At 35.7% G+C, this 26,793-nt stretch overlaps 1 long non-coding RNA gene across 1 annotated transcript; it reads left to right on the forward strand.

The window, feature by feature from the left end:
* The first annotated feature begins 5,463 nt into the window (after window positions 1–5,463).
* On the forward strand, window positions 5,464–7,122 carry LOC125495072 (uncharacterized). Its single transcript, XR_007271753.2, has 4 exons — window positions 5,464–5,641; window positions 5,834–5,883; window positions 6,678–6,863; window positions 6,983–7,122. It is a non-coding gene; the product is annotated as an uncharacterized LOC125495072 (long non-coding RNA).
* Window positions 7,123–26,793: the final 19,671 nt, after the last annotated feature.

The following is a 26,793-nucleotide window of genomic DNA, read 5'->3' on the forward strand; positions in this document are numbered from 1 at the left end:
TAACATTTAGCCGCTAAGTGGACTAAAATATAATCCAATATTTTGGGCTTACAAACACAAAATTCAAATACTTACTTGTACAAACAAGTGCGTTGGACCCACAACAATTATGGGCTTCTGTTAGTGCACACAATTGTCGTGTTAATTTAAGACAATACATGGCCTAAGTGAAGGAGATAGAACATAATACATGAGATGAACTATTAATGTATATGACGAATCTATCCCTTACACCATAATCATAGCATGTCAAATAATAAGAAAATCAGTTGTAACATTTACACAATTAGTTACCGACCGTTTTTTGATAGTTTGCATTGAAACAGTATAGTATTTTCTCCCAGTGAGACCAAATGGTCTATCATAAAGATGTGAAATGATGTTCTTCAAAAGTTAGAAAACAGGATATTGTAATTTGATAAATGCGGAACAAAATCAATGAAATAATAAAGGTGAGAAAACAATAAAAATGAACAAACAAAGAACACAAGGATTTACGTGGTTCAGTCAAATTAGACCTACATCCACAGGTCGGAGATTAGAGCTTCTTCACTATAATGGAGAAAAACCAGAGAGTGATACAAGGAGTTTTAAGAATACTAGAGGCTAAAAGTATTTCAAAAGTTGTGTGTTAAATAATGAACACCAGAAAACCCTTTTATAACATAAGGAATCCCGTACAAAACCCTAAAAGATAAACCAAAATGGAAATAGTCAAAACGCATCCAAGCTAAGCCCCCGATCGGGTCGAGCAACATTCTCCCGATCGGGCGGTCAATTTCCCCAAGCCTTCTCACGTCGCGGGCCTCATCAGGCGATGTCCGCCGGATTGGGCGTACCCGCTCGACCTGATCGGGCGGGCCTGCGAAAGTGGACTTTGACTAGTTCAAGGCACCGAACTTTAACATAAAATAATAGAGAAATCATTGCTAAGTGAAGCTAAATTACAAGAAGAGCAGTAGTCAAGCCTATATTGCTCGAGGATTGAAAGATCGGGGTTGCTGGCGTTGAGATCCTCAAAGATGGGAAAAGGCATACCGTGTAATGCAGTTTTGTGATCCTTCTTATAATGTCCCAACTCCCAACTTACCTAGCAATCTCTACTGAAACCGCATAATGTATCATAAGACAATTATCAATTTAATTTTAAAAAGGAACAATACATTGATATAAATAGTCTGCAAGAGTGGATGAGTAAGAACTTATTTATAAGATAGACGAGTCGGATAATTGGACATGTACCCATTCCGACATGAGTAATCGAGTCCGAGTAACAATACGAGAGTAGTAGATTATAGTTTGTAAGCCTAAAGTTGGTAGTACACTAGTACTGATCTATGTTACTTGGACTAGGATAATCATGCCTGATACTGGTACCCATGCGTACGATTCGACTAATTTTTGTAACTTAATTAATTCTTTGGCCCAATTATGAAGTGTTCAAGTATTCCATCTATGTCCAAGTGTTGAGAATCTGACACGGATAATTAAGGTGAAATGAAAAATCCAAGTAATATAGGTACTGATATAGTGATACGAGATACACCTCTATAACATGGATTAATGGATATATATTGTTGTTTAGATCTCCATCCTCCTACCTTTGTTTATGGTATTTGGTTCACGAAATAGAATTTAGAAAAATAATTGAGTTTTACAGTATAGAGAAAATATCATATGGTTCATGAAAATGATGAGCAGTATCTTCCCAAGGCGTTCATTAGATCAATCGGTCTACAAAACAGATGACGTAACATGAAGCTCATTGATAGAGAAGGCGAACTTGGCAATGAAGCTGAAACGCAAGAAACGTACTGGTCAAGCCTTATAGTAGAGGGATAGAAATATTATGTCTGCTAAATAGTTTCAAGCTTGAAATTGGCGTCAATGTTAAGGTCCTTCAAGCTGGACAAAGTCCCATTTTGAGATGCTATTGTAAGTAATGTAGGATATTTTGGGGTAATAATGTGGAAATATCAACAACAAATAAGTGGATATAAGAATTGAAGAGTCGCTCACATGTTAACATTAAAACACACTTATATTATCTTTGTGGTAGAACACTCTTACATGAAGTTGATAAACTTACACTTTAACTATTTCTCTCCACTTACAAACTAGCTCTGGGAAAAATACTACTACTTCACAAGGCTGGGCACAATTTTTTTTAATAAAGGTAAGAAAAATTAAAATTAGGAGGCTCTCCGCGGCTCCACATGAGAGAAACTCCTAACTCATCGTTTACAAGTATAGTATTGAGTGCCGAGTTATTACATTTGATAATAAATGAAGGGTGCTTGTACTAAATAACCCACATTAGCGATCCAGTCAGCTACTTTATTAGCTTCTCTGTAGATGTGGCGGGTGGTATAAGTGTCGAACTTGTGGAGGAGATGTTTGATGTAATCACTAATAAGTCGTCACCTTCAATATGTAGATGGCGAATCTGATGCTGAATGGCTAGAAGTATGTCTTGGTGTAGTGATGTAGCTTCTGCGACGAATATATTAGCGTCACCAAGATTGAAAGATGTTGCATTGCTTAGTTTTCCTAGAGAATTCATGATGATGACACCGACGGTTGCTGAAAGATCATGAACCGAGCTATCGAAGTTTAATTTAAAACTGTCAGTGGAGGTAGCTCCCATGTTACTAGAAGTGGATGATTCGTGGTTATTGTATTGGATGATGAGATGGTATTATGAAAAAGGGTACCTGAATGGTGACAAGAATCAATCTTATTGCGAAGGCGCCATTCAGTGTAGTCACTAGTGGAAAAAAGTTCTTTTGCTACTTGTCAAATGCTTTGGTTGTTTCACAAACGGAGCATTTGGTGAGTTCCTTTAATATTTTAATAAAAAAAATTCACAAATGCTCCGTTTGACCGGAGCATTTGTTATTCTTGCCACTTTTTTTTTTCACTCGCTCCCCTCCTCTCCTCGATTCTACTTACTGCTCTCCCCCTTATGATTTTTCTCTTGCTTCAGTCAGTTCGACACACTCTCTTTCTCCCTTTCTATCTCTTAACCTCTCCACTCATCTACCCTGTGGAAGTCTCAAACAAACATTTTTCGTTCAACCCTCCCAAATCCTATTTCCCTCTTCTTCGATCTTAATCGTTAAAACCCTGTCAACAATGAACTTCCCCAATTTCACTCTCTATCCTATAAACCCTAGTTTCTCCCTTCCAATTCGAACTTTGCTTCTCTCACAAACCCTAGAAATTCTCAAATGGCATCGAAGGAGGTTTTTAATTTGCTGAACTTGTACCAAGATGATGACGACAACGACATGGAAGATGCCGAAAAGACCGAAAATGAAGACGAAGTTACATAATATGAGCCACAAAGAAGTGTAGAAGAATTGCGAGATGCGAACAAAGATGAATTGCGAGATGCGAACAAAGATGAATTGTGAGGTATAGATATCTCTCAACTTCCCCAATTTCACTCCCTCTCCTATATCTCTTGCTGCTCTCTCGCTGGCTGCTCTGCTCCGATGCTAGATCCGCGCAATTTGGAGCAGCAGTAGCCCTAGAATCTATGGTTCTAGGGTTCAATTCACTGCTCGTGCTACTTCAATTTCATTGTTCACTCTACTGTATTTTAGGGCTTGATTTTGAAATAAGGTAGACTCGGGGTTTCTCTCACTCAACCACCGTCCTCTCTGTTTACTCCTCTCACTCAACCACCATTTTCTTCTATATGTCAACCAAACAAGAATGGTAATGTTGTTTGTATGTCCTGGGATGGTCCTGTTTCCTCTGTTAAACTTATCCTTCAGGGCCGAAATCTTGAGGTAAATTTCTTTCCATCTAGAGTTTCTCTTTTTAATTTCTGTGTTTTTTTATACTGAAATTTCATGTGGGTTTTGTTTATTTGGGTGTTTGGACATCTGGGTCCTTTTTAGTTTTGTGATTTATGAAGATACATCATGTAGTGTAATCTTTGAAGTAGTATTTGTTAGAAATCTCAGGTGTGAGATATTCAATTTTATTGGTTATATTATATCATCTATTGGGATATTACTAAATTCTAGAACTATTTTCAGCTACAGGATGCTTATTTGATTATGATTTGAGAGTTGCTGTTATCAATCTTTTGCTTAACTATCCAGTATTCTGAATTCAAAATCTCATATTTGCTACTTGATATTGTAATGTGGTTAATTGGGGTGGATGGTCTTAGTCATGTAGATCCTCAATAATGAAGCTTTCTCGTTTGATGCTATTTTGCTGATACTTGTTTCATCAATCTGTGTTCTTATGCTAAGAGAACTCACATGTGAGTTGGAAGGTCGCATGCAGAGAAATTGAATCCAGGCTTTTTTTTTTTTTTTGCAAAATTATGGTCTGAGTTTTTTCAATTTTCGCTGTTCGATCTGGAATTTCTTTGTTATGAAATTGTTCAATCTGTTTTTTATTTATAATTTCTTATGTTGATATATTTTTTTGTTTAATGTTTTGGATTTATGTTAGTATATACTAATACAAAATGGTTTGGATCTTGAATTTTGTGATTTTTGATTTTGTTATGTGAAGACGTTTTTGGTGTATGCAACCTAAATATATAACTGTTCTTTAAGATTTTTTCGTCTGAGTTGTCTTTAATCTTGGCCTAAGATCTTTAAACTCCACCTAGGCTTTGGTACCAAGTCAAGTACGTTGTTTGTCAAATGGATATTATATTATTTTCAAATTCATAAAAAATTACATCATGTTTAGGGACAAATGCTTTGGTACTAGTGTTATTACTTCATGATAATCAGCAACAAGTCTTCCTAGTGTTTGCACTGCACCAAACTCTTATTTTTGGGTTGTTTGTGATTCCTAAAATATGAATCAATTTGAAATCCTATCCTGTGTTCTTTCTTCTATTAGTTATCATTATGAAGAGACTGAGATCGTCATAGTTGCCTATTTATTTATCTTACCCATATTTATGCATGAAAGTATTTTTTGAGCTTTTTAAAGCTGCAGTAGTTTTTGACCATCAAAGTACAATATGTAATTGAGTGGTCTAAGCTGAAATCTAATTCTTGCATAATGTATCCCTTTTCACCCCCTGTGGCCCTGTCCTAGATCCCAAAAAGAAAATAAAAAGGAAAAGAAAACCTAAAATCTGACATATACTGAGGTACACTCTCTCTCCTAAGTCCTGACCCTTTGAGCTTTTAAAAAGCTTAGATGAAGATGATGAGGTGGAGAGCATTTGATCTGGAATGATCCCTAATATTATATTCAGGGTACCTGCTGTAGATGTCACAGCTATGAGTTGTGTTTCCTTGCAAGTTTGTGGCAAATGTAACTCTCTATCTTACATCTTCATCAAGCTCATTTTGAGTAATCGAGCCTCTCAACTTCTCAGTATCATCTACATCATTTGGAAGAGTCCTAAACATTAATCGTACACAAGATCTTAGGCCACAAGAGTCTCCTTCCTTTTAGCGTTGTGTTATTAGCTGTTTGTTTCAGGGCTTTTAGAGAGCAAGAAGAAGTCATCTTTTCTGAAGATTTTGACTTCTCATAGTTGTTATTTGTTATATGAATGTAGTTGGTGTCCGTAAAGCTCGAGAAATTGCTGGAAGCTTTCAGTTGCCTATAATTGGGTGCATCACATGGAGGCTCATACTATAGTAGCGAGGTATGGCTGACATCCCTGCGCAGAATCAATTGCCTAATGCCTAACATTATATGATGAATTTTGATCAGTTTTTAGAACTTCCATAGTTTGTCGTTTTTTAGCTGAGTTTTGATTGTGAAGAACCTTGTTTCTTCTGCACCCCATTAAAGCTACTGTATTATGTCGCATCTCATAGTTTTCCTTGTTGTCCAGGTTGACTCATAGAAACCTGCAGTTTCCCTTCATGGCATTGCTTATTTCAGGTAATGATGTTTCTCAAAGTCATTCTTTTGCACTTTTTCTGTTGAACCAGGCTGAAATTGAGTCTCAAATTTTCTAATACTTCCATGATGATCTCTCAGGACTGAGTGATGATGCACTATATGGTGCCTTTCCATCTAATCATTGTTATAGTCAGAAACGAATTGGTTCTAGTGTCTTCTACTTTTACATATTTTTCTTTAAATTGCCAACATTCAGATATTGAGGCTTTATGTTCCAACAATAGAGTTGAAAACATTGGAGAATAAGTTGAAGTCTGACATAAGATTGAGAATTATGTAATATTAAAGGATTTAATAACCTGTGCAATTAAGGTTACATTTAGCCATTTGTTATAATGATCTTGGTAATCTGTGAAAGATACTTTTCAAACCTAATTACAGCCAGCTTTATCCCATCTAATTGCTTAAGGAACTGAGCGGGTGTTTGGTATGGGGGTTATAAGAAAGGGAAAGGGAATTAAGACCCTTCTTTTATATATCCCTTTCTCCATTGTTCCGCCAGATGTGTTAATCCTGATCTCCCCTCTCCCCTTGAGATTTCAAAACCCCCAGACCACTCTACACCATGGCTTCCCTTAACCACCATCATAGCTTCCCAACAGCCACACACCACCACAGTCAACCACCCTGCTTAGAAACCCAGCAAACCTCCCATCCACTCCATCCAACCACCTCTCAATCCGACATCTAGTAACCGCTTCATTATGTAGATCTTTCAAGTGTTACTTGTAATGCTATACTGAGTATCTCTTGGACTTCATCTTTCCTTCCAGGAGGACACAATCTTCTAATTCTTGCACGTGATCTGGGATTACATACAACTTGGAACAACCATAGATGATGCCATTGGTGAAGCATATGACAAAACAGTAAAGTTGCTTGGTTTAGATATGAGGAGTGGTGGTCCTGCTATAGAGGAGCTTGCTCGAGAGGGTGATCCTATGTCTATAAGATTCAAAGTGCGTGTCTTTTTTTTTTCTTGAACGTTTCCCAAGTCACATTTATTGGCCTGCATACATATGGTTTTCCAAATATTGTTTTATTGGACTGTTTTATCACCAGTTTTATCTTCTGTTAGACTCCAATGCAACACCACAAGGATTGCAACTTTTCCTTTGCTGATCTGAAGACTCAAGTGAAGTTGGCAATTGCATCAAAAGACATGTAAGCATCTGCATCTTCTAGGAGCAAGGGTGGTCGTTACTTGTTTATATTAAGTTACCCTGTATACAGAAAAAGATAGGCATGTATGGGTAATCAGGCCTATGCTCTAGGGCTTTCTGAAATAGGTGGCTAGGGTTGACACGTTCATCTTATTATCTGCAACTCTGCAAGGCTTGCTACTATAACTTCTTTCTTCTTCGTTTGACTTTTTTTGTACTTGCACAATGTGCAAAAATTTCCTTTCATTGATAATATAATGAAATTGGTAACTTTTGACTTTTTTTTTACTAGCTCAATGTAATTTCATTTATCTGCAAAAAGTTCCATTCATTGATAATATAATGGAATCCTGCTTTCTTGGGCTGCATAATTTAATCTTTTAGTTAACTGATTAGATGTCACAGCTAGTGCTACTATCTTTCACTAGAGTGTTCCTTTTATCTGATCGAAGTGTCGAATCAAAGAGTTCTTTTTGTATAGCTGTTGTATATGTAAAGCTTGAAAACCTGTTACTCATGCTGCTGGACAGCAGGGGTAGCAGGTCTGAAATTTTTTTTTTATAAGAAATGCTCAAATGCTCCGGTTGTTAAGGAAAAACCGGAGCATATAAAACAAAATGCTCCGGTTGTAAACCGGAGCATTTGTAAAATGCTCAAATGCTCGTATGACGTTTGCTACGCGTTAAATACGGAGCATTTGGGGCCTAAACAACTGGAGCATTTGAGGTTTTTTCTACTAGTGAGTAGAACTTTGCTTTATGCCAAATGAAGTATCTTTGAAAATGAGATTGTTTTTGTCTTTCCAAATACTCCAAATATTAAACATGATCTTGGTTAGTGTGATTTTATTATTGCGTAATCTCTCCAGAAGTTGCATAATATAATGGGGGTATTTGGGCTATTGTATTTTAACCATTCTTTTACTTGGTACAATAATCAAAATTGTTGGATGTTTGGACAAATGCAGAAGACATGATCAATAGTTTCTGGTTCATTTTGACATAGGGCGTATGAATCAAAGGGAAGGATCTTTCGTTGACAAGAACTTCTCGCACACTCAAACTATTGGGGCATTTTTAGCATAGGAAAATTTGGAGTTTAACCATTCTTTTACTTGGTACAATAACCAAAATTGTTGGATGTTTGGACAAATAATATAGAAGAGATGATCAATAGTTTCTGGTTCGTTTTGACAAAGGGAGCATGAATCAAAGGGAAGGATCTTTCGTTGACAAGAACTTCTCGCACACCCAAACTATTGGAGCATATTTAGCGTAGGAAAATTTGGAGTATTGGGGGAATATCTAAGGACCATATCCATCTAAATTGCCATTTCTGATCATTTTGAGGAAGGTTGTGAGCTAGCCATGTTTTTGATTTCACTGTGAATTGACCGGTAGATGATGGTCCCCAAACTGGAATGTCCGAGACGGAGTATTGAGGTAAAGGAATTCCTTTAATAATTTGATTATATGGATGGAGCAAGGAATTAAGCTTATGGAATTCGAAGTTTGATTTGGAAGAATAAATTCCTTGAGGCGAATGTTTAAGTCGACTTGTTCTTTGGATAATTTCAGCATTTGTAAAAGGTTTTCATTAGCACACAATCCACAGCTTAAGTTTAGTTTCCGTTGTCAATTATGAGTAATTAAAGTTATGGTATAACGCTGCAATAAGTTGCATGGAAATAAACTGGTGGCTAATGTTCACTCTTCGCATGAGGATAACTATGTTGATGATCCTTTGGATGAAGTTTCTCATGATAATACAGGCACTATTAATTCTGAGATGTTGAATGTATAATTTGTCAAGAAGTGATGAGAGAAACTAAGGGCAAACAACCTAAAGTTGGAACTGGTGATACCAGAGCCAGTTGTTCTTATGCAACTTTTGCAGATATACATTCTCATTCACTTAGCTCTGATGTGAGTGATTCTAGTAATTATAGTTAGTTGATGGATCATAGATACTAGTGCATGTGATCATATGACTTATGATGCAAATATCTTGTTAAATACAAGAATACTTGCTAAACTTATTAAGGCGAGTTTGCCTGATGGTAGTTTAAATCGTGGATATGGTTATGTTGGTGATGTGATTCTTAGTGTTAAAACAGTTTTAACTGGTGTTATAGTGGTAGATTCAAACACAATTTCTTATCAGTTGGTAGACTGATTGAATACAATAACATGAAATTTATCTTCACTGAAAGTGCATGCTAATTCCGAGACAGCTCTATTTTTGTGTTTTTGGGTGATGGCAAGGAGGATAACAAATTATACTACTTTAATTTGTTCACAATGAAGTGCAAATTGATTGATCTAAAGGTTTAGTTGGTTGTAACACAATGGAGAATATGAATGTTGTCGATAGTTTGCCAAATAAAACTGTTACTAGTGTTGCTTAGAGCAAAGTTGATGCTAGAACACACTTAGATCTACTTCATGCTAGATTAGGACATCTATCATTGTCCAAGATGAAATATGTTCCGGATTGTAATTGTGCTGGACTGAAGGAATATAATTGTGCAGTTTGTTACAACTCCAAAAAATATAAACCTCCATTTAATGTGATCTGTAGCAGATCAGATGCTTGTTTTGATTTGATTCATCTGGGTCTATAGGGACCATATAGAGTAAAAGCTTTAAGTGGTGCATATTACTTCTTAATAGTTATTGATGATCATAGTAGGGTTACTTGGACTTATATTTTTCATAATAAACTTCAAGTTGAAAAGACTGTGAATCATTTCTTGATAATGGTGGAGACTCAGTTTAACAGAAGTGCGGGTATGATAATGGGACAGAGTTGATAAAAGAACCCTATATAGAATTGTTTGCTAACAAAGGTTTTTGCATCAGAAAAGTATTCCTAATCTTCCACAACAAAATGGATGAGTTGAGAGGAAACAAAGGCAATTGGTTGAAGTAGCTAAAGCATTGAGATTTCATGCTCACTTACCCAAGAAGTTTTGGGGTGACTGTCTTCTCACAACCACATGCTCGATCAACTAATTAAATACCCTCAAAAGTTCTCAAATGGAAGACTCCATATGAGGTATTATTTCATAAACCACCTACATACTCTGAATGAAGAGTTTTTGGTTCACTTTGTTTTGCCTATAATATGTGTTAAAAGAGAGAAATTTGAGAAAATAGCAAGAAGATATTTGTTCATTGGTTATCCGCTTGGTGAAAAAGCTTTTAAGCTATATGACTTGAATACTCATACTACTTTTGTATCAAGAGATGTGATTTTCTTTGAAAATGTCTTTCCTTATCAAATTTCTCATAATGCTTCACATTCCATCTCCCCAGCTCAATCTCCTAAAATGGTTCGCTTTGATTCTGAATCAGAATGTTCTCCTATAATTCCAAACACATACACAGATCCTACTTCACATAATCCATCTATTCCTCATACACACATTTCTTCTCATACTGCTTCACATGCATGATACTTTAAATTATCTCATTCCTTTCACAAATCATGCTCAAATTCTCAAAACTCTTCTGAGTTAGATTCATGTACTCATAATTCTCTTTCATACGTGAATGATACAAATTAAAAGTTATTCCAATTGCAAATCTTAGAAGATCATCTAGAATTGTTAAACCATTTAATACTCTTCAAGATTTTGTAGGAAGTCATATACCATCCAAAGTTCCTGCACCCTCTGTTGATTCTCACTCTCTTTCTTTTGATGTGAATTCCTCTTTTTCTGTTAATGAACCTAAATATTATAATTAATCTAAGCATGATCCTAATTAGGTCTTGGCTATGAATAAGGAGTTACAAGCTCTTGAGAGTGATTTGACCATTTTACCTAAGGGAAATAAGGTTATAGCCTTATAGGCTCTAAATTGGTCTATAAGACTATATTGAATCTTGATGCTGTTAGAAAATGGGATTTTTGTCAATTTGATGTAAATAATGCATTTTGCATGACTTCTTAAATGAAGAAGTGTATCTATTGCCTCATGCTGGTTATACTAAGGCCAAACTAGGTGAAGCTTGTAGAAGGAAGAGGTCTTTATATGGGCTTAAGGAGGCTTCTAGGCAATAGAATAAGGAGCTTAGAAAATTTCTCAAAGGCTTAAATTTTGTGCAGTCTAAGCAAGATTACTCTTTGTTTTCCAGGAATCATAATGGAGAATTCTAGAGGTGATCATGGGCCGAGCCGGGCCGCGGCCAAAAAAATTTACCCATTGGTTGGGCTGGGCCGGGCCTAAATTCGGGCTGAATTTTTGTATCCAAAGCCTGCTATTTCGTGCCTAAATTAGCGGGCTTTTGCGAGCTAAAATGGGCCGGGCCAAAAAATAGACTAAAAAGTCTTTTTTTTGCTTGCCCAAAGCCCGCCCAAAGCCAAAAAAAAAATACAGCCGGGCCGGGCCGGAAAATTCTGCCCAAAACCCGGCCCAAAAACGGGCCGGGCCGGGCCAATATGATCACCTCTAGAGAATTCCTAGTCATTTCGATTTATGTAGATGACTTGTTAGTTACTGGCACTTCTTTCTCTCAAATTGAAGATGTTAAGAGAGCTTTAGACAAGGCTTTTACAATCAAGGATCTTGGTTTTCTTACAAATTTCCTTGGTATAGAAGTTCATAGAATTGCACATGGTATTTTTCTTTCACAAAAGAAATATATCAAAGATATCATTACAGATGCTGGCATGCTGGATTGTTTTGCTACTCCTGCCCTATCTTGTGGATTAAAATTATCTACTGATGTTAGTGAGTTACTTGAAGAGCCTGATGTATACAAAAGACTTGTAGGGAGATTGTTGTACTTGAGAGTAACTAGACCAGATATGTCATCTTTTTAGTACATCATCTTAGTCAAGATATGCACTCTCCAAGAGTTCCTCACCTAAGAGCAGCAGTTCATCTTATTGAGTACTCCCCATCACCCGCTACCATCCGCACCACCCGATCCATCCATCACCTGGAAAAATCATCACCCGAATCCATCCATCGATTTACTTTCGGGTGAATGGATGAATCGGATTATAATCGGGTGAAATTACCTCAAAATAATGCTAACCATAAAATTTCAGAAAAATAAAGTTTCAACCGACAAAACCATAGATCCACAACCACAATTCAAATTAAGTTCAAAATCACAGTAATTCGCATACAGAAATTAGGAAAGTTAGGTTGGGCATTGGGCTTTTAGATTTGGACATTTAGCTGGGCCTTGAGGATTGGACCTAATAATTTTTTTTTTAAATAAACAGGTGATGGGTCGGGTGATGGATGAAAATTGTCCACCCGAATCCGATCCATCATCCGCATCCGTTAATCCGTCACCCGTTCACCATCCGTTTAAACCGGGTTTTTCACCCGTCCATTAAGAGGGATGGACCGGGTGACCTGGTGGTCCACTGGATATTGCCATCTCTAACTCCCTACGATCCGTCTCAGAATAGTCTGACCACATTCCTCTTGTCTTTGTTCCAAATTAGTTTCAACACTTTCATTTTTGATATGATCCCACTATTAATATATTCTTTTACACCCCTTTGGCCCATACTCTAGCTTTTATCGATACAAAGTTACCCAACTTTCTCTTTCTTCTAATAAAAAATATCACACTAACTCCTATCACATCTACTTTTTAAATGAAATAACATTTGATTACCACACTACAACTTATCACCTTAAGATAAGTGTCCCCACAAGTATTCAGATCTTTTTGGGATGAAGAGAGTAATTGTAAGGTACTATGGACACAGGGTTATGATATAATTCTGATACAAATTTTCAAGTCACTGCTTATAGTGACTTTGATTGGAGCTTACACCAATTCAGTATCAGATCCCTTAGTGCATATGATGTATTTTTTGGATCTTATTTGATTTCATGGAAGACTAAGAAGCAACAAAATGTTAGAAAATCATTTGCTGTGGCTGAATACAGAAGTATGTGAGCGACAAAAAGTGAACTTGTCTAGATACAAGGTTTATTGGAAGATTTGCAAGTTGGTGTTACTTTACCTATTACTCTATATTGTGATAAACTTCAGCAAAGGACTTGGCTCAAAATCTCATGTTTCATGAAAAGACAAAACAAAAGAGATATGCACTATATCAGAGAACATATAGAAGAAGGTTTTATATGAAAAACTCATATTTCTAGTGCAAATCAGTTGGCAGACTTGCTCACTGAGCCTCTTGCTTCTTCTCAGCATCAAGCTTTATCTACCAAGCTTGGACTTATTTCACAAGTCCAGCTTGAAGGGGAGTATAGGAGTTCTTATTAGTTTATTTTATTGTAATTAGGAGTTAGTTATGTGCAGTTGGCAAGTTGTTAGTTTGTTAGAACATATTGTACTAGTCGCATATGCACGCGATGCGTGTGTCAACAACCTTATGTAGCTATATATACGAATGAACATCTTTTTTTTATCTAAAATTATTAGTGATGTAAATTATTGAGATTCTATTGTAGATGTTATCATATTTTTAAATTGAAGTTGACCGATTTATAACTATTTAATATTGTCACTGAAAAATTTGCTTGATGATTTAATAATTCCTTATCAGCGACTTTAGTATAGTTCTTTAACGATTATAGATGTTAATCAACCATATTGTTTGAACTTTGTAAATATGAAGTATTTTGTGCTTATCTATGAAATCTCTCTCTAGCCCTTCTCTGCCTTCTCTATATAAAAACCCCCTCACCCCTCCTAACCCTAGAACTCGCCGGAGATCCGGCGCCACACAGGTTTCCGGAGAGTTCCCTTGTGTTCCCTCGTGTTTTTCTTCGATTTTTTTTTAAAAATCTTTTCAGTCAGTTTTCCTATTTTCCGTCGGGTTCGTCGGCACCTTCCTCGTCTTTCGTAGTTGTCCAGTCGTTCGCAGCACCGCAACGTGATTCTCCCTCAATTTCACCGTGACTTTTCTCTATCACCGGTAGGCTCGGATTGGAGGTTTCGCTCGTTCCACGGCTCATCACAATTTCCCATCCTTCACCGTTCACGGCGGTTTCCAGTGTTGGTACTTCTCTCCCACTGTGTGTTTGTAGTTGCAAAAATCTTCTGACCAAATAATACCAAAGGATAGCACAAACAAGTTTGATTGGATTTTGGTTAGAAGGAGAGAAGAGTATACTCTGCTGTGATGAAACTGGTTGAATTGGGACTAGGATTGAATATTGCGATGTTTAGTGTTTATTAAGTTTTTATTCGTGGTTTTGATTTGTCTTTCTCGTTGTCGTTATTACTGCCTTTACTTCTGGTTTCAATGGTTAATCTGGATAGTATGGAAGAGGATCCTAGTTTAGCTTTATTCATGTTGCACCACTTGGATTTATTCTTGGATGATGAGGATAAAGTTCTTGAGGATTTGTTTGCAAATACTACTGGACCTAATGAGGCCATTCAGTATGTGGCCTTCTTAAAAGAGATTGGTAATTCTCTTTTTAAAGTGACTGAATTTTGTAAAGCTTATGAGACATATAGGAATACTATGAAGTGCCTTTGTGTTACCATTTTTGTCATGTATGAAGAATGCTCTATTCATAATATTGATCTTGAAATTCGAGAGCTAGTTGTTTCTCTACAATTGAACATTGCAGCATGTGAAATCAAACTTAGCTTGTCTAAGGAAGCCATCGGTTCATGTTCCTTGGTGTTAGGGGTTGACAAGAGCAATGTGAAAGCTCTTTTTAGGCGAGGCGTGGCTATAACAAAAATTGGTAGTATGGAAGATGGTTACACTGACTTTAGGATAGCTATAGGAGGTGAGTAAAAAAAGAAGGCGATTGTTCAAGAGATTGCAAGTCTCGAGGCTGTCCTTTTTCAGGTTCCTAGGGTTGATGATGTTGTAGGTCATTACTTGGTGATTACTGGCGTAGATATTGGCGTAGGCCCACCCGATCCTACGGGTACCCCCCTTACATGATCCTGGACTCACTACAATAAATGTGGATATCCAGGAAGAGGTCAAGAGCAAGTTCTCTTCAGAAAACAACAATGCAGATGAGAACATAACCAACTAGGATACGAAGTGGGTAGAGGAGGCTCCTTCGGATAACTCGCAGTGTGCGGAGCCTCGTTGTGCTGAAAAAATTCGAAAGATCCCATTTGTCAACAAAATAAAACCATCCTCGCGCCTTCTGATTTCACAATCAGATATAGACAAGTTAAGGAAAGGGAAGGTAATTCAATTCTATCAACCTCATTCTATGTCAATTTTGAAGGTTCGCACCTTCACTCCAAAAACTGAAAATTTGAAGGAGGCCCCGTGCAATTTTGAATTGCGGGTCGCACAAGTCTCTAATTTGACTCTCATTGAAGATAAGGGCCTTCAGGCTGGTATCTCATATTCGCCATCGAGTCCGAAGGATGAAAATCGGACATGTCCAACTCTTCATGAGGTAAGTATCGGTACCTCAACTAACACAATTTTGAGTGCAGGTATCTAAGGGCAAGATAAACTCGATTATTTGGATCATTCACTTAAGGAAGACCACACACAGGCAAAGAATACAAGAAAGAAGACAAGAAGCTCAATTGAAAGGCGACGAAGACCAATTGGACAAGGTGTTCTCCAAGCCAATCCTAGGTCTAGCAGGCCGTTTAGGAAAACTATCAACAAAGGTGACATCCCTCATGTCGGATCCAAAAGGAAAAGCAATGCTCCTCTATCATCGGACCTTCCTTATCATGTTCGAAAAAAATATATTAATTTTTTTTGTTCTTGTTTTAATGTTGTAATTATCAGTGTCTCAGTCCAGTCGAGGTCGAGGGATCGCATGCAGGCCTAGCGTATGTTGGTAGCAATGATGCAATGATCCCCTAGATTGTTCGTAAGTTGTACTTCGATTTTCATTAATGCATGTCGATGTCAAAAAAAAAAGATATATCACTTACTTTTTTGATTGAAAATTCTAATTAATTTTATGAATGGATTGTGTAAATGAATTTTGTCATATTGGCTTGCTCATATGACAAGTTGCATTGATTCTCATTTTTTAATTTTTTATAAATAAAAAATGTTGTTTTAAATTATTATAGGGTATTCTAGTCATTTCAAAAAGGGAAAACCACCTCCTCCCTTGACTAATATAATATAGATAAAAGCTATTAAATCGGCTTATTCTCTTTGTAAGATCATTTTGATTAGAAATATAATTCTTCTTTTTTTTTTCTTCTGTTCTCTTTTGTCTCTCTACACAATACTACCTCCGTACTTTTTTAGTTGCACCATTTAGTTTTGTGACACTATTCATCACCCAACTTTGTTAAGCTATCTCACATTATTATATAAGAAAAAATATAATCAAGTGGGGTCTTGTTAGATTCATCTCAATGCGAGGATTCCAAATATCAAATTTTTACAATTTTTACTTACACCGAATAAGAGATATTAACGTTCAAAGAATCATCTCGGCAAATGTGAAAAAGCAAATGGTGCAACTAAAAAAATACAGAGGTAGTATGTGTTAAACTCTTATCAAATTATGTATTGTCTGTGCTGATGTAATCGCAATACTCTCCTTAATGTTGCATGTATATCAATTTGATTGCAAAAATTTCAATGTTAAAATGTACTGTGGACACATTTCATATTATTGTCGGATGTACATGAATAATGTGGAATAAGCATGCATATCAATGTTGGATGTACACGCAACCATATTGGCATACTTGCATAGTTGCATGTACATGTATATCTATGAAAGTGTACACATGGATGTACACGCGATAATGTTGAACACACATGTACATTCATAAACTAATCAATGTGCATTGAGCCTGAGCCTTGTCTACACGACCTCTATTAATATTGGCCAAATGATTTCCCTTTGACCTCCATTAACCTCAATGCTTTTGGTTGTGCATGACATAATCCAAATAGACACGAGGTTACTTGTGGATGTACAAGGACATACAAGATGTACAAGAAAAACATATACACATGTCGAAGCTCTATTGTATTGTTCTATCTTTAAATAGTACATATAAATGTCTCATATTAATAAAAAACAAGATATGAGTTCTCATTATAATATTAAGAAGCCACTCCTCTTATGACCATATGGATTTAAGATGAAATCTCCTTTGATCTTGTAAAGTGGATTCACTATTCTAATTATAGTTGCTGTCCTTGTCCATTCAAAAATACAGAGTTACTTGTAACCAGTTGTATTTTTTTATACAGTAGTACACCCGGTTCACTAAAGCTTAACTCCGACTACAGTCTACATGCATACTATACAATGATGCTTAAATCCGAAACCTCTCTTAAACGACATCAAACTGCTTAACACTTGAGCCAATATGTGTAATCGGTTGCATGTTGAGAAACACAAGGGTGTTCAAATCTATTCTTTAAAAAAAATAAAAGTGTATATTGTGAAAATTTTGGTAGAAGAAAGGCATAAAGGTATAGGGTTGTAGAAATTTGTCATAAAATTTAGTGAGGCCCGCATGCACTAAAACCGATTTGGATATAGACTTGGATACGGAGACAGCGAGAAGAGCAGTAAGATGTTGGCTCGTCGTGGCTTGTGCTGTCAATTGCAATTGGAGTATCATGCTGAGCTGGCCGCTGGGCTTCTCCACATTTAAAGTCAGATTTTCCAAAGGATTTGGAAGCATCCACGATGCTATACCCAAGGATCTCCTTTCAAATTTCATTTCAGAATATTTACAAAACATCAAATATTTGCATCTCTGTTTTTTAGTTGATTTACCGTTACATTCTTATCAATCTTTTTTAGGTGGGGGATTAATGGAACATATAATAATTAGATAGAAAGCACGCACTAGCTTCAGATTTTAATTATCTTTGCATTTGTTGATCATGTGGTCATGGCATATCTTGTAGTTTATTAATCATGTCGTCATAGTATATTTTGTAGTTTGTGTATGTAAAATAACTACTATCTTGTGTGATTGTGTTGATCTTTAGATTGGTGACATTGTATAATTTTTGATAATATAAAATTACATATATTAATTAATAACTATGTATATCAAATAGTATTTGATCTACTGGTTTAGTTTTTATCTCACAAGCTTTCATTTCTAGTAAAGGAAAATCCTTTTATTTAAAAAAATAAACGATTTTTTCACCAGGTACCCCTGTAGTTTTTCAAAATTCACGAGGTATCCCTGGTTTTAAAAAATGCACCAGGTACCCTTATTATCTCAATAAAATTCACGAAATGCCTTTAATGACTAACGGCGTCAAGATTTCGTTAGTCATTAGGATTAATTAACCCATCTAATTCCTCTAACCCTAACCCTAGTATCCTAATAATACCCTAATCATAATCCTAAACCCCTATCTCTCACAATTCACCCCCACCCCTAAACCCTAACTGTCCAACCACCATAGCGCCTCTACCCTCCCCACCCCCACCCCACCCCCGTACCTGCCCTCCCCCCACCCGCATGCAGCCACCCTCCCCACAACCCCACTTGATTCTTATCTTTTCGTCGTTTCTATGGCTTGAATTTTCACAATATTTTCAAGTGCTCGCCATTGTTTCCACAACTCTTGTTTCGTCTCTTGTTTGTGGGTAACGATTTTGGACTGGTATTGGATTGCCGAGTGCGTGTTTTCCTTTTGTTTTGAATTGTCAGATTGTTCTTCTTGGGTGTAATTTGATCTGCCATGTTGGTGTTCTTCTTATGCATTTTCTTAAAGGTGGATGTAATGGTATTGGTGCTTGGGGATTTGGTTTTGTATACTACCATTTTATCCCTTTTCTTGAATTACTAGTGGCAATATATAGCCGGCGAGGTAGCAGTGGCAAGAAAAAAGAACAGAGGAGGAAGTAGAGAGGAGAAACAAGGGTCCAGATTGCGCGAGACCGGCAAGGTAGGATGATGCATCACCGACGACGCTGCATTATCGGCAGGTCCGACAACCTAGAAGGGGGAGGAGAATGCGTACGCGACGTTGATGCGGGGCTGCTGGGGGAAGGGGGAGGGGGCTGCGAGGTGGGGGGGCCTACCGGGGTGGGAGGGAAGGGGTAAAGGGGTGTGGCGGGGGAGGGTCTGTTGCGGGACTAGGCTAATAGGGTGGTGGGGTGGGGATTGGGGAGGGGAAGGGGAGGTGGTGGTGGGGTGTGTTGGGGTTAGGGTTTGAAGTTTGGGGGTTAAGGTTAGGTTAGGGTTTGAAGTTAGGGGGTTAGGGTTACAAGTTAGGATTTAATTAGTTAATTAGGCTAATTAGGGTTTTATTGGGTTAGAAGGGTTAATCAGGGTTAATTAGGATTAATGATTAACGGAAACTTAACACCGTTAGTCATTAACGGTATTTCGTGCATTTCACCCTTTAGTAAGAGTATTGGTGCATTTTTTTAAAACCAGGGGCACCCCATGAATTTCAAAAAACCATAGGGGTACCTGATGAAAAAACTGAAAAATAAATTAAAAGGCAATCCTTTTATACAACAAAGATCAAGTCATTAGGCGAGGCAAGAGCTTCAACCAATATTGTAGTTTTAGTACCTAAATTATAATTAAGTACAACCCCTAATAAACTACTCCTCTCACAAAGAATAAATCCTACAGCAGCAACAATAAAGTTTGTATTTGTTGAACCGTCGAAATTGACGTGCTTCATAATACCTTGACTAGGACGACTCCAAGAGACTAAACTTAGCTGATGAGTTTTTGGAGTCTGGGGTAAGAGTGATAGTAGCAATAGAAGAAAATTATCTATAACTTCACATGGATACAATATTAGCATCTATTGAAATAATTGTAAATTGCACGAAAAAATAACATGGAGAATTTTATATTACTTATTATTATTTACCATAAAGTTCCGCTCTTTCCAAATAGACTAAATGTTTCTTTTTTTACTAAGGCTCCGTTTGGTAGGGCGTAAAACATTTTCAGTGTAAAATGATTTTCATGGAAAACAATTTACAATGGAAAACACAATTCCAAAATTAGTTTCCGTTGTTGTTCGATGTAAAAAAAATGATGAAATGAAAGGAAAATGAAAGGGAAAGTAAGGAGGTAGTGAGAGGAGTGTACAAGAAAGATAAGAAAAATAGTTTTCCCTTCATTTTGAAAGGAAAATGGTTTTCCATCATTGGGAGAGTAATTTTACCCCAAGGGAAAATGGTTTTACACTCTTTTGCCAACCAAACAATGTAAGATTGAAAATAGAGGAAAACAGTTTTCCGGAAAAACGTTTTACGCCCTACCAAACGGAGCCTAAAACAATTGTTTATACATGCTTAGTTTGATAATATGCGACACCTTTTAGCTCTATTTAAATAGTAGAGAACGTATTGTGTCGGACTCGTCCGACACAACACTCTCATCGGACGAGCAACGCAACAACGCGCGCGACTTATTAAAGACCGAAAATAAAAAAAAAAATAAAAAAAACAAAAAAAACACTTTCATCCCCTTCATCCGCTTCATCCGCCATTGTTCAAGAACAAAAACATATCCAACACTTCCACTTTCTCACTACAAATCTAGTTCCACTACTGAACTAGTTCGTTACAAATTGAACAAGAATGTCAGCCGAAGATTCGAATTCACAAATCGCAAGTTCGTTACAAATTGATCTGAGCAATGAGAATACTCACAGAGATCTCACATTACAAATCGAACTAAACAATGAAAACCGTAACACAGATATCACATCAGAAAAAAAAAGAAAGAAATTACATGAAGAATCAGCTGGAATACAAGACAAAGTAACAGGTATATGTCTAAATTTAATTTTCAATTGCATTTACTCATTTTCAGTTATATATTTTGATTGTATCAGTTAGTATGCATAAAATTACCTTTTACATTGCAACAAAAGTCTATTTTTCACTCATTAACTTTTTTTTCAGTTAGACTTAATTAGTTTTCAGTTAGACTTATAAAGTGATCAGTTAGAGTACTTTAGTTTTCAGTTAATATAGTTTTCAGTTACACTTAATTAATTTTCAGTTGGACTTATTACCTCTTCAGTTAAACTTATTTACGCTTCAGTTAGACTTATTTACTCTTCTGTTAGACTTATTTACTCTTCAGTTAGACTGATTCAGATAGACTTATTAAGTGTTCAGTTAGACTAATTTAGTTTTCAGTTACACTTATTTACTCTTCAGTTAGACTGATTCAGTTAGACTTATTAAGTGTTCAGTTAGAGTAATTTAGTTTTCAGTTAGACTTATTAACTCTTCAGTTAGACTTATTTACACTTCATTACACTTATTTTCTTTTCAGTTAGACTGATTCATAGACTGATTCATTTAGACTAATTTAGTTTTAGTTAGACTTATTTAGTTTTCAGTTAGACTTTTTAACTCTTCAGTTAGACTTATTTAGTTTTCAGTTAGACTTATTTGCTCTTCAGTTAGACATATTCAGTTAGACTAATTTAGTTTTCAGTTAGACTTATTTAGTTTTCAGTTAGACTTATTAACTCTTCAGTTACACTTATTTTCTTTTCAGTTAGACTGATTCATAGACTGATTCATTTAGACTAATTTAGTTTTCAGTTAGACTTATTTATTTTTCAGTTAGACTTTTTAACTCTTCAGTTAGACTTATTTAGTTTTCAGTTAGACTTATTTGCTCTTCAGTTAGACATATTCAGTTAGACTAATTTGTTTTCAGTTAGACTCATTCAGTTTTCAGTTAGACTTATTTAGTTTTAAGTTAGACTTATTTTCTTTTCAGTTGGTCCTTAATTTATTTCATTTAGTATAATTATTCTTTCATTTGATACTATTACAATCATTCTCAGCTACACTTGTTTAGTTTTCAGTTAGTGCTTTTGTTCTTTAATTTAGTGTCCTAATTTTTTGACAATGAACTCAACAGCTGAACATGAATATCTCAAGTACATCAATGACGAAAATATCAGTAGCAGTTTAATAGGGAGACATGTTACAGATCACAAAGATGGCTACAACTTGTATCAAGCACACTCAAGAGCATTAGGATTTAGTATTAGGAAACAAACTCTAAGGAGGAGGAGAATTGATAATTCAATATACGAATTCTACTTGGTTTGTGGAAGGAGGCTCAAAATCAACAAACAAAATAACAGAACCAAAAAGAAAAAGACACACAACAAGAAAAACCTGTTCAGATACCAGATGTTGAGCAGCCAACCAACAAAAGAAAGGAAAGAGTAGTCAATGAAAAGAACAGCATGCAAAGCCATGGTCAGATTTAAGCAAGAAAAACCTGGTGAAGACTTTGTTGTAGTAGCTCATGAGTTGCAGCACAACCATGAGTTGGTAATACAACAAGAAATACATCATCTGAAATCAGAAAGGAAGATAACTGAACAAAAAGGACAACTAATACAAACAATGGTTGAATCTGGCATAAAGCCAATGCATGCATACAACTTTTTGTGTCATGAGGCTGGATCAGAAGAAGTAGTGGGCCACACAAAAAGGGACCATCTAAACTATATCACACAGTACAGAACAAGATTGGTTGAAGGAAAGGATATGCAGAGTGTGTTGGACTTACTTCAGCAAAGAGCGGATGATGATCCTGCATTCTTCTACAGGCTGAAATTTGGGGAACATAACAACATCGTCAGCTACTTTTGGCGAGATTCAATGATGTTGGAGGACTTCAAAGCATATGGAGATGTTATGATATTTGACACAACATATAGGACAAACAAATATGGACTGATATGTGCACCATTTGTTGGCATAAATTGCCATTGGAAAACAACAATGTTTGCATGTGCTTTCATAACTAATGAAAAGGAAGAGAGCTTTGAATGGCTACTAGAAACATTCAAGAGAGCAATGTGCCAACAAGAGCCAAAGACAATTTTCACTGATCAAGATAAGGCAATGGGCAATGCAATTGAAAAGGTATTTTTCAGTTAGAATTATTTAGTTTTCAGTTAGAATTATTTAGTCTTCAGTTTGAGTTAATTATTTATAATTCAGTTAGACCTATTTAGTTTTCATTTAGACTCATTAATTTTTCAGATAGCCTTATTTACTTTTTAGTTACACTAATTTACTTCTCAGTTAGACTCATTGAGTTTTCAGTTAGACGTATTTAGTTTTAAGTTAGACTCATTGAGTTGTCAGTTAGACTTATTTAGTTTTCGTTAGACTAATTTAGTTGTCAGTTAGACTCATTTAGTTCTCAGTTAGACTCATTTAGTTGTCAGTTAGACTCATTGAGTTTTCAGTTAGACTCATTTATTTCCACTATTTCAGTTAGACTTCTTTCTTTTTCAGTTAGACGTCTTGATTATTCAGGTAGACTTAATTAATTTTCAGTTAGACTTATTTAGTTGTCAGTTACACTTATTTACTTTTCAGTTAGACAAATTTACTTTTCACTTAGACTTATTTAGTTTTCAGTTAGACTTATTTAGTTTTCAGTTAGACTCATTTAGTTTTCATTTGGGCTTCATATTACTTCTTTTTGTCTAATGAAATTTTCAGTTAGCATTTACACTGTTTTCAGTTAGACTTCTTAAATTTTCAGTTGGTCTTCATATTATTTCTTTACCTTTTAAATTAGATTCACAAGAATTCAAATGAAAGTGATTTCTAGCATAATATGTACTATCTTAAATCAGGTTTTCCCAAATACAAGACATAGGCTTTGCCTTTGGCATATAGAGAAGAACTTTGTAAGCCACTTCGGATCCCTCAAGACCAATGAAGACTTCAAGAACATGTTCAAGAACTGTTTGATGGGGTGTCAAAATGAATCAGGCTTTGAAGAATTGTGGGCGAAAATGATGGAATTGTATGGACACGAGAAAAAAGAATGGTTCGAGCAAGTATATGATCAGAGACACAAGTGGTGCACCGCATTAAACAGGGATATGTTTTCAGCTGGAATCTTATCATCACAAAGAAGTGAAGTCACAAATAAGGCAATATCATTCAATGCAAAAGCAACAACAAACCTGTTTGAATTCTATCATATATTTGAGCAAACAGTGAAAAGATGGAGAAGCAATGAAACTAGTGACAACTTCCGGAACAGAACTGAACGTCCCAAAGCCGTCAAATCCAAATCAAAGCTTCTGAAACATGCTGCTGATGTATACACACTAGCACTATATAATGACTTTGAAACAGAGTATGAGTGGGCAATGGCATCATTTTTACGAGCATTTGCAACAGAAAACTCACAGCTGAAGTTGTTTGAAGTCTCACCAGAAGAAGATTTCAGCAATTCACATACAGTAGCATACGATGAGGCGACAACAGAATTAGTGTGCTCATGTCAATGCTTCACAGAGACGGGGATGCTTTGCTTTCACATAATAAGGGTCATGCACATGTTCAGCATATTTCAAATACCACAAATATATCCTTAAGAGATGGACAAGACTTGCAAAGTCAGCAGTATGGGAGAATGTTCAAGGTTAGTGAAATAAATCAATATGACTAACTGACAAATGAAAGCAACTAACTGAAAAACTGAAGACTCCAACTGAAACAATTAACTGATCACCTGAAAGATTTAATTAGTGAACTGAAAAAAAAAAGGCTCCAGCTGAAACATTACTATAACTAACTGATAAATTAATGTTACTACCAGAACATTAATTGGGGGTTTTCTTTGTGTGTGGGAGGGGGAATATTAGTAGTGGGGGGTTTTGGGGGTGTGGGGTTTAACACTTAACTAACTGAAACAATTAACACACCACCTGAAAGAATTTATAAGCTATCTGAAAATTTTAGTTAGTCAAATGAACTAATTGACTAAGAAACATTTATTAAAGCAGACAAGGACCAAAGCCAAAATGCACAGTTGTGGACACCATGGAGACATGCAATAACCAAGAATTTCTACAACCTAGTGTCAATATGTCAATCAAATGAGGATGCAAGAACATTATGTGACAAGTCGTTGAAGGAATTATACAAATCAGTGAAAGAAGTTTTCAAGACTGATCAACAAAAACAACAAGAAATCGAAGATGAAGAACTACGAAGACAAACAGTTGAAAATCCTGAGTGATAAAGACAAAAGGAAGACCACCAAAGGGAAACAAGAGAGTAAAAGGACATTTTGAGAAGCGTAAAATGAAGACAAGGCATCCGAACGAATATGGAACAAAAACCCCAAATGTACCTCAAGTTGAATAGTGTTCAAATAATATTAGTTTTCAATTGTATTCCACTCAGTAATTGTATTGAAATTTACACTTGTTTATTCCTAAGCTACTCGAAATTCATTAATATTAGTATTTATTGACCTTCAGTTAGACTTGTTTTTTTTTTCAGCTAGTCTTTCTAGTGCTTCATTAGACGTGTTTACTTTTAAGCTTATATTAATTCAGTTTCAGTTAGACTTGTTTTTTTCAGCTAGTGTTAATCTGCTTCAGTTAGACTATTTATTTCTCAGCTTATCTTTATATTGCTTCAGTTAGACTTGTGTCTTTTTCAGCTAGTCTTAAAATGCTTCAGTTAGACGTATTTATTTTTCAGCTTGTATTAATTGTACTTCAATTAGACTTGTGTATATTTCGCTTCAGTTAGACTTATTTGATTTTCAGCCTCTATTAATTACGCTTCAGTTAGACTTGTGTAGTTTTCAGCTAGTATTAAATTTCCTTCAGTCAGACTTATTTATTTTTCAGATAGTATTAATTGTGCTTCAGCTAGACTTCTTTATTTTTCAGCTAGTCTTTATAGAGCTTCAGTTAGACTTGTTTTTTTTCAGTTAGACTTAAAACTCTTCAGTTAGACTTGTTGTTTTTCAGCTACTATTTACAGTGTATAAGTTAGACTAATAAATTTATATTTACAAATATATGTCATACACTTATTATTATGAGTTAGATTTTTCATTTTTCAGTTGGTATTTGTATTTTTCCAATTAATTTTCAAACAACTTCATTTTTACACAAATGTATTCCATTCAAAGTAAGTGTAAATGTACAATTCATTAAAGAACACAATATAAAATGTAAAATGAGTTCTGTGCTATTTGTACTGTACATTGCAAAATTCAATGGTTTCTATTTCTACTGTACATTATAATAATAATAAAAAAAAGTTTGGCACCTAACAATAATGAAATTTCAACAGTTGCTCTATTTTCACTTTGTCTCCAAAATTATTATTCAACACATCTTCTACTTTCGCCTCATGATCCCTCCTTCGCCGTAAAATGTGTGCTTCTTTTCTATTCGTCTTCTTTGATCGATTAAATGCTAATTTATCTAGAACAGCCTCTTTATCCTTCCTTATCTTCTGTCTTGCCATCAGTTCAGGTTTCTTTGCAGACCAAACATAACAGTCATGCTTCACTTTCTCTCTCAGTTTGTTTAAAGGATGGTCCACAAGACGAACAAGCCTACACCGCTCAAGGTTTTTGGTGGCTGCCTAAAAAATAAAAAAATCAAAACTATTAAAAAAGGTTCAAAAATGTAACAATTACAAAATAAAACTAACTGAAAATAAACAACAACATCAACTAGTCTTTATAGTGCTTCATTGTTTTTCAGGTAGTCCTTATAATGCTTTCAGCTAGTAATGATTGTGTTTCAGTTAGACTTGATTGTTTTTCAGCTAGTATTTATTATGTTTCAGTTAGACTTGTTTATTTCTAAGCTAGTCTTTACAGTGCTTCAGTTAGACTTCATTATTTCTCAGCTAGTCTTTATAGTGCTTCAGTTAGACATCTTTGTTTTTCAGCTAGTCTTTCAAGTCCTTCACTAACTGCTATCATACCTTTTTCTATTAAAAAACTTTCAAAAACAGAAATGTAACAAGCAAAATAAAGT

Source organism: Beta vulgaris, chromosome 2, assembly GCF_026745355.1.
Source record: "Beta vulgaris subsp. vulgaris cultivar EL10 chromosome 2, EL10.2, whole genome shotgun sequence".
Lineage (NCBI taxonomy): Eukaryota > Viridiplantae > Streptophyta > Magnoliopsida > Caryophyllales > Amaranthaceae > Beta > Beta vulgaris.